Raw genomic sequence first — 7,783 nt, 5'->3', positions numbered from 1 at the left:
CTTTAGGTAGCAACTTTACTGTTGCAGTCAGGTACACATTGCTGGCAGAAATCACCCAACCAAGAGTAGCTTGTGGGGGGAAAAAAGGGTTATTTTGGCTTACAGACTTGAAGGGAAGCTCTATGATGGCAAGGAAAAATGATGGCATGAGCAGAGGATGGATATCACCCCCTGGCCAACATCAGGTAGACAACAGGAACAGGACAGTGTACCAAACACTGGCATGGGGAAACTGGCTATAACACCCATAAGCCCACCCCCAACAACACACTGCCTCCCAGAGGCATTAATTCCCAAATCTCCATCAGCTGGGAACCTAGCATTCAGAACACCTAAGTTTATGGAGGACACCTGAATCAAACCACCACAAGGAGCAATGTGAATTTCAGGTCAGCCTGAACTAGAGTGAGAACTCCTGCCTCAAAATTACACACACACACACACACACACACACACACACACACACGGTAACATAGTCCATGATCCTTTCTAAGTAATATATGCAGAACAGCGGGTCCCTAGAGACAGAAGGAGCCTAGTGGATCTGGGGGACAGAACTAATGAGGAATAGAAAATAATTGTCCAATGGGTACAGGTTGTTTTATGGAATGATGAAAAGGTTTTAAGCCAGAGAGAATGATGGCTTCACAACATTATGGATGCTCTAAATACCACTGACTTTTCACTGTGAAAAGGTTAATTGTATGTTATGTGAATCGCACCTTGTATTTAGTCAGACTTTCTTGTCACTGTGACAACATGCCTGACAGAACAGCTTACGGGGGAAGATCTGTTTTGACTCAGTTTCTGAGGTTCCACCCATGATCTTGTGGCCACATGAGCTTGGGCAGAACATCACGGCAGCAGAAGCATGTGGATAAGGGGGTGCTTTTACCTCATGAAGAACAGCAAACAGAAGAGGAAATGGGAACAGGTACTCTTCAAAAAAAGGCATGCCAGAGCTGGAAAGATGGCTCAACAATTCAGGCACTTGCCTATCTTAACAACCTGGGTTCAAATCCCCAGTACCTATGTAAAGCAAGATGAGCAAAGTGGCAGATGCATCTGAAGTTCGTTTGCAGCGGTGAGAGGCCCTGGCATGTCCATTCTGTCTGTCTCTCTTCTATCTCTGTCTGTATGCAAATAAATACAAATATTTTTAAATAGGCATGCCTCCAGTAAAATACTATACTCCCTGTGGCCAGGCCATACCTACCGAAGTTTCCAGAATTATCTGTGGGGGACCAAGTGGTTAATACATGAGCCTTTTGGGACACTTCATAATCAAATTCATATACCTCAATTTAGAAAAAAAAGTAATGAGGTAGAAAATAGAAAAGCACAAGGTGTGGTGTTGCACCCTTTGATTCCAGCACTCAGGAGGCACAGGTGAGAGGAATCTCTGTGAGTTCAAGGCCAGCCTGAGACTACATAGTGAATTCCCAGTCAACCTAGGCTAGAACAAGACCCTGCCTCAAAAAGTAACAGAATAACAAGCATTTAGTGAGCAAGAAAAGAGATTAAAACATGCATAGTCAGAGGAGTGTTAGCATACACTGAGAAACAGGAGCTTTGAGGATCTTGAGAGACTGCTGTGCATAGCAATAAGTGTAGAAACTCAGATGAAATGGATTATTTCCTAGGAAAGTACAAGTTATCAAAACTGATTCCTCCTTCTATGAAGCCAGCATCACCCTGAAACCAAAACCAGGCAAAGATAGAACAAAAAAAGAAAATTACAGATCGATCTCCCTCATGAACATAGATGCAAAAATTCTCAACAAAATATTGGCAAACAGAATACAAGAATATATCAAAAAGATCATTCACCCTGACCAAGTAGGCTTTATCTCAGAGATGCAGGGATGGTTCAATATACCCAAATCTATAAATGTAATACATTATATAAATGGGTTGAAGGACAAAAATCACATGATCATCTCATTAGAAGCAGAGAAAGCATTTGACAAAATCCAACATCCCTTTATGATAAAAGTCCTACAGAGACTGGGAATAGAAGGAACATATCTCAATATAATAAAAGCTATTTATGACAAGCATACAGCCAGCATATTACTAAATGGGGAAAAACTGGAAGTTTTTCCACTAAAATCAGAAACAAGACAAGGGTGTCCACTGTCCCCACTTTTATTTAATATAGTTTTGGAAGTCTTAGCCATAGCAATAAGGCAAGAGACACACATAAAAGGGATACAAATTGGAAAGGAAGAACGAAGTTATCATTACTTGCCAATGACATGATCATGTACATAAAGGACCCTAAAGACTCTACTAGCAAACTATTAGAGCTGATAAAAACCTACAGCCATGTAGCAGAATACAAAGTAAATACACAGAAATCAGTAGCCTTCATATATGCTAACAACAAACACACAGAGGATGAAATCAGAGAATCACTCCCATTCACAATTGCATAAAAAAAAATAAAGTACCTTGGAATAAACCTAACCAAGGAAGTAAAGAATCTCTACAATGAGAACTTTAAAACACTCAAGCGAGAAATTGCAGAAGACACTAGAAAGTGGAGAAACATCCCTTGTTCTTGGATTGGAAGAATCAATATTGTGAAAATGGCAATCTTACCAAAAGCAATCTACACATTTAATGCAATCCTTATCAAAATTCCAAAGGCATTCTTCATGGAAATAGAAAAAACAATCCAAAAATTCATTTGGAATCACAAAAATACCTCGAATATCTAATATAATACTGAGCAACAAAAGTAAGGCTGGTGGTATCACCATACCTGAGTTTAAACTGTACTACAGAGCCATAGTAACAAAAATAGCATGGTACTGGCACAAAAACAGACATGTAAATCAGTGGAACAGAATAGAGGACCCAGATGTAAGTCCAGGTAGCTATAGCCACCTGATATTCAATAAAAGTGCCAAAAATACTCACTGGAGAAAAGACAGCCTCTTCAGCAAATGATGTTGGGAAAACTGGATATATATCTGTAGAAGGATGAAAATAGATCCTTCTCTCTCTCCATGCACAAGAATTAAGTCCAGATGGATTAAAGACCTTAACATCAGACCTGAAACTCTGAAACTGCTAGAGGAAAAAGTAGGGGAAACCCTTCAACATATTGGTCTTGGCAAAGACTTTCTGAATACAACCCCAATTGCTCAGGCAATAAAACTACAGGTTAATCACTGGGACCTCATGAAATTACAAAGATTTTGCACTGCAAAGGACACACTAAAAAAAGCAAAGAGGCAACCTACAGAATGGGAAAAAATCTTTGCCAGCTATATATCTGATAGAGGATTAATATCTAGGATATACAAAGAACTCAAAAAGTTAACTAATAAGGAAGCAAACAAGCCAATCAAAAAATGGGCTATGGAGCTAAATAGAGAGTTCTCAAAGGAAGAAATACAAATGGCATATAAGCATCTAAAAAGATGTTCTACATCACTGGTCATCAGGGAAATGCAGATTAAAACTACATTGAGATTCCATCTCCCTCCTGTCAGATTGGCAAACATCATGAAAACAAATGATCATAAATGCTTGTGGGGATGTGGAAAAAGAGGAACCCTCCTACACTGCTGGTGGGAATGCAATCTGGTCCAGCCATTGTGGAAATCATTGTGGAGGTTCCTAAAACAGCTAGAGATTGATCTTCCATATGACCCAGCTATAGCACTCCTAGGCATAGATCCTAAGGACTCATCTCATTTCCTTAGACGTACATGCTCAACCGTGTTTATTGCTGCTCAATTTATAATAGCTGGGAAATGGAACCAGCCTAGATGTCCCTCAACTGATGAGTGGATAATGAAGATGTGGTACATTTATACAATGGAGTTCTACTTAGCAGTAAAGAAAAATGAAGTTATGAAACTTGCAGAAAAATGAATGGATCTGGAAAGGTTTATACTAAGTGAAGTAACCCAGACCCAGAAAGCTAAGCGCCACATGTTCTCCCTCATATGTGGATCCTAGCTACAGATGATTGGGCTTCTGCATGAGAAGGAAAATACTTAGTAGCAGAGGCCAGTAAGTTTAAAAGGAGATATAAAGGGAAGGGAAAGGAAGGGAGGAGGGTACTTAATAGGTTGGTATTGTATATATGTAAGTACAATGATTGAGATGGGGAGGTAATATGATGAAGAATGGAATGTCAAAGAGGAAAGTGCGGGAGGGGGGAGGTATTACCATGGGATATTTTTTATAATTATGGAAAATGTTAATAAAAATTGTGAAAATAAATAAATAAATAAAAAACTGATTCCAGCAAAGATAAGTTTAAACAGCCTAATTCCCAAAAAATAGAAAAAGTGGCAAATATCTAAAAACAAATAAAATAAGATAAAATAGAATCAATTGCACTGGTTATAAGAGCAAAAAGCTTAAATATTTCTAAGTGTTCAGCTTGCCTATAATAAAGGAAAGGAGAGCACTGAGACTTCTCAGAATAAACTTTTATAAAATAATTTCTCTTCTGAATCATATCAATATATTCCACATACATAAAATCAAATTACATCAGCAAGATTTGGGAAGAACCCATAAAATTGAATGTTAACATAAAAATGGACATAACTATATTGTAGTCTGATAAAATAACTACACAGAAGAAAATGGTCTGTGTATTTACGTGGTGGTTTGATTCAGGTGTCCCCATAAACTTAGGTGTTCTGAATGCCATGTCCCCAGATGAGGCAATTTGAATATGAAATCCTCCTGGAGGCAGTGTATTATTGGAGGTGGGCTTATGTGTGTTATAGTCAGCTTTCTCTTGCCAGTGTTTGACATACTCTCCTGTTGCTATTGTCCATGTGATGTTGGCCAGGAGGTGATGTCCAAAGATTTCATATCACTCATACCATCATTTTCCCCTGCCATCATGGAGCTTCCCCTTGAGTCTATGAGCCAAAATAAACCTTTTTCCCTCAAGCTGATCAGTTGGGTGTTTACTGCCATCAATGCGAACCTGACTAGAACAGTAAAATTGGTACCAAGAAGTGGTGTCATTATTGTTCAACATCTGGGTGTGTGGCTTTTGGCCCTTAGAGGCTGGTTTTGAGAAGGATGTGGAAGGATTTGAAAACTTGGCCTAAGAGATGCCTTGCAGTGCTGTAAGTACAGCTTGATGAACCATTCTGGTCAAAATTCAAAGACCTCAATGCAGTAAGTACTAAGGACTTGAGGTTTGGCTTATGAAGGTGAGAAAGAGCTTTGCCTGGACTGGGCTAGAAGTAGTTTGTGTAAGAGGCTTGCTGTTCATGCCTGTGTCCTGAGAATTTGTGCAGGGTTGTATTGTATAGAAATTGACTGGTATGAGCAGAGATATGGCACAGGGAAAAAAATGAAATCTTTGGGCCGAAACTGCTGTCCGTTCAGCTGCAAGTATATGAAAGATTACAACCATTGAGATTGGGCCAGCTGATGTGCATTGAGACAACAAGAAGAATGCAGACTCTTTTGAAGGGGTCTGAATGCTGAAGGACTGTCCCGTTCTTCAAAATCTGCTTTATTCTCCCCTGGATTAACCAATTGGTAGTCTACCCGGTATTATACAGTATAACAATTTCAGGAAATACAGGGTCATTGAATTTGCAACACGGTCTTGTGTTTTGGAAATGGCCATGGGCAGTGGAAGCAGGCTTGTTGGATTACCTGCATGGAGACCCAATGCAGCCATGAGGATGAACCGTGAGTTGCAATAGAGACCCAGTGGAGATGCCAGGACTACAGGATGGCTGGCAAGGAGAGCTGCCAGCACCAGATGAAGGTTTCCAGGACTGTGAGTAGCCTAGCTGGAGGGGTGGAATCAGAACTCCAGAGGCTTGTTGCTGGTTACAGTTATTGGACTTGTAGACTTGTCACTGGCAAGTTGTTGGACTTGGAGTTACAGAGTTTGATGTTTGCCCTGGCTGTTTTGAATCTTGTATTGGTTGAATATTTCTTTGCTATATACCCAATGCCATCTTTTGCAGTGTGACTGTTTATTCTGTGCCATTATGAGCTTTTTGAAGTTTGCTTTTATATATATATATATATAATGGCTCAGTTAAAAGACCTTGGAAAGCTGGGCAGGTGATGCACACCTTTAATCCCAGCACTCGGGAGGCAGAGGTAGGAGGATTATGGTGAGTTCAAGGCCACCCTGAGACTACATAGTGAATTCCAGGTCAGCCTGGGCTAGAATGAAACCCTATCTTGAAACACCAAAAAAAAGAAAGAAAGAAAGAAAGAAAGAAAGAAAGAAAGAAAGAAAGAAAGAAAGAAAGAAGAAAAGACCTTGGATTATAGTGATGCATGAACAACATTGAAACTGATAAAAACTATGGGGACAAAAAAAAAACACACCTATGGGTACTTTTAAAGTTGGACTGAATGCATTGCATTTTACATCATGTATGGTTATCAGTTTATGGGGGCCAGGGGTGGAATGTGGTTGGGTTTTTTCAGCCAGCAATGGGACCCTGACTGGAACAACATGTGGATGTGTTATTTATGTATGGATAGAAAGAGCTAGCAAGCATCTTTAACCCCTGAGCCAACACCCCAGACCATGCAAAGGGCTAGATAAAGAATGTTCTTAAGCTGATTCAATAGTTTGTTCTTGGTAGTGAATTGGGGCTATAATTCTCAAATGATTTTCTGTGTTTTGTGACACTGAACCAAAAGTAAATATGGGACTGGAGAGATGGCTTAGTAGTTAAGACACTTGCCTACGAAGCCAAAGAACCCAGGTCCAATTCCACAGGACCCACATAAGCCACATGCACAAGGTGGCACATGAGTCTGGAGTTTGTTTGCAGTGGAAGGAGGTCCTGGTGCACCCATTCTCTCTCTGTCTCTCTCTCTCTCCCTTCTTTCCCCCTCTCTTTCTTTTTCTCTCTCTCAAATAAATAAAAAATAAAATAAATTTACAAGTAAATATGTAGATGTGACTAAATAGCAGAATTATTTTTGGTAAAGAAGAATGTAAAAAATAAAATGGAATATGAAAGAAGAGAGGAAATTTGAGATGTTGAAATAAATTTACAGTCATTAATGTGAAGTAATTTTCCAACACTTAGTTTTTATCTCTCTTCACTAAACTAGCCTAGCAATAGGGCCAGGGATTAAAAAAAAAAAGTAAAGATTGGTTATGACAGGCAGTAAGGAAGCCTCCAAAAGTGATAGAGGCATGCCATCGCTCCCAAGATCCAGCTTGAAGAGGCTCCCTTCTGACAAACTTGGGTGGGGGGATAATACCATCAGTGTGTCATAGTAAACTGGATTTTAAAATCAATTCTAAGGAGGAGAGGTCTAACTCTGGCCTTGATGAGGTACCTTGTAGAGTGACTACCTCACTGATTGCAATTGTAAGTGGTGGACACAATGTACCAAACAACCATGTGAAGGCATTGGAGACCAGCTCAGTAGGCAGAGCATGAACTGCCCTGGACAAAGAGGAGAGAAAAGTACAAGACATAGATCCTAAAACTGTCACTGCACCTCCTATGAGGACATACACCATGAGGGTCCTTCCACGAGGACATACCCCCATGGGGGCATACCCCAAAAAGGTCTTTGTGGTGCTCCTCAAGGCTCGCTTCCATGAGGACATATTCCATGACAGGGTTTTATAACCACACCTAGGTTAAAAAGGAAATAAATGCTTCAGACACAAAATAGAAAATACCTCATAGAGCTAGAGCGATGTCTCAGCTGTTAAGGCACTTGCTTGTAAAGCCTATGGACCCGGGTTTGCTTCCTCAGTACCCAGGTAAAGCCTGATTCACAAGCTGGTGCATGC

This window comes from Jaculus jaculus, chromosome 7 (genome assembly GCF_020740685.1).
Source record: "Jaculus jaculus isolate mJacJac1 chromosome 7, mJacJac1.mat.Y.cur, whole genome shotgun sequence".
Lineage (NCBI taxonomy): Eukaryota > Metazoa > Chordata > Mammalia > Rodentia > Dipodidae > Jaculus > Jaculus jaculus.
This window is presented reverse-complemented; position numbering follows the sequence as displayed.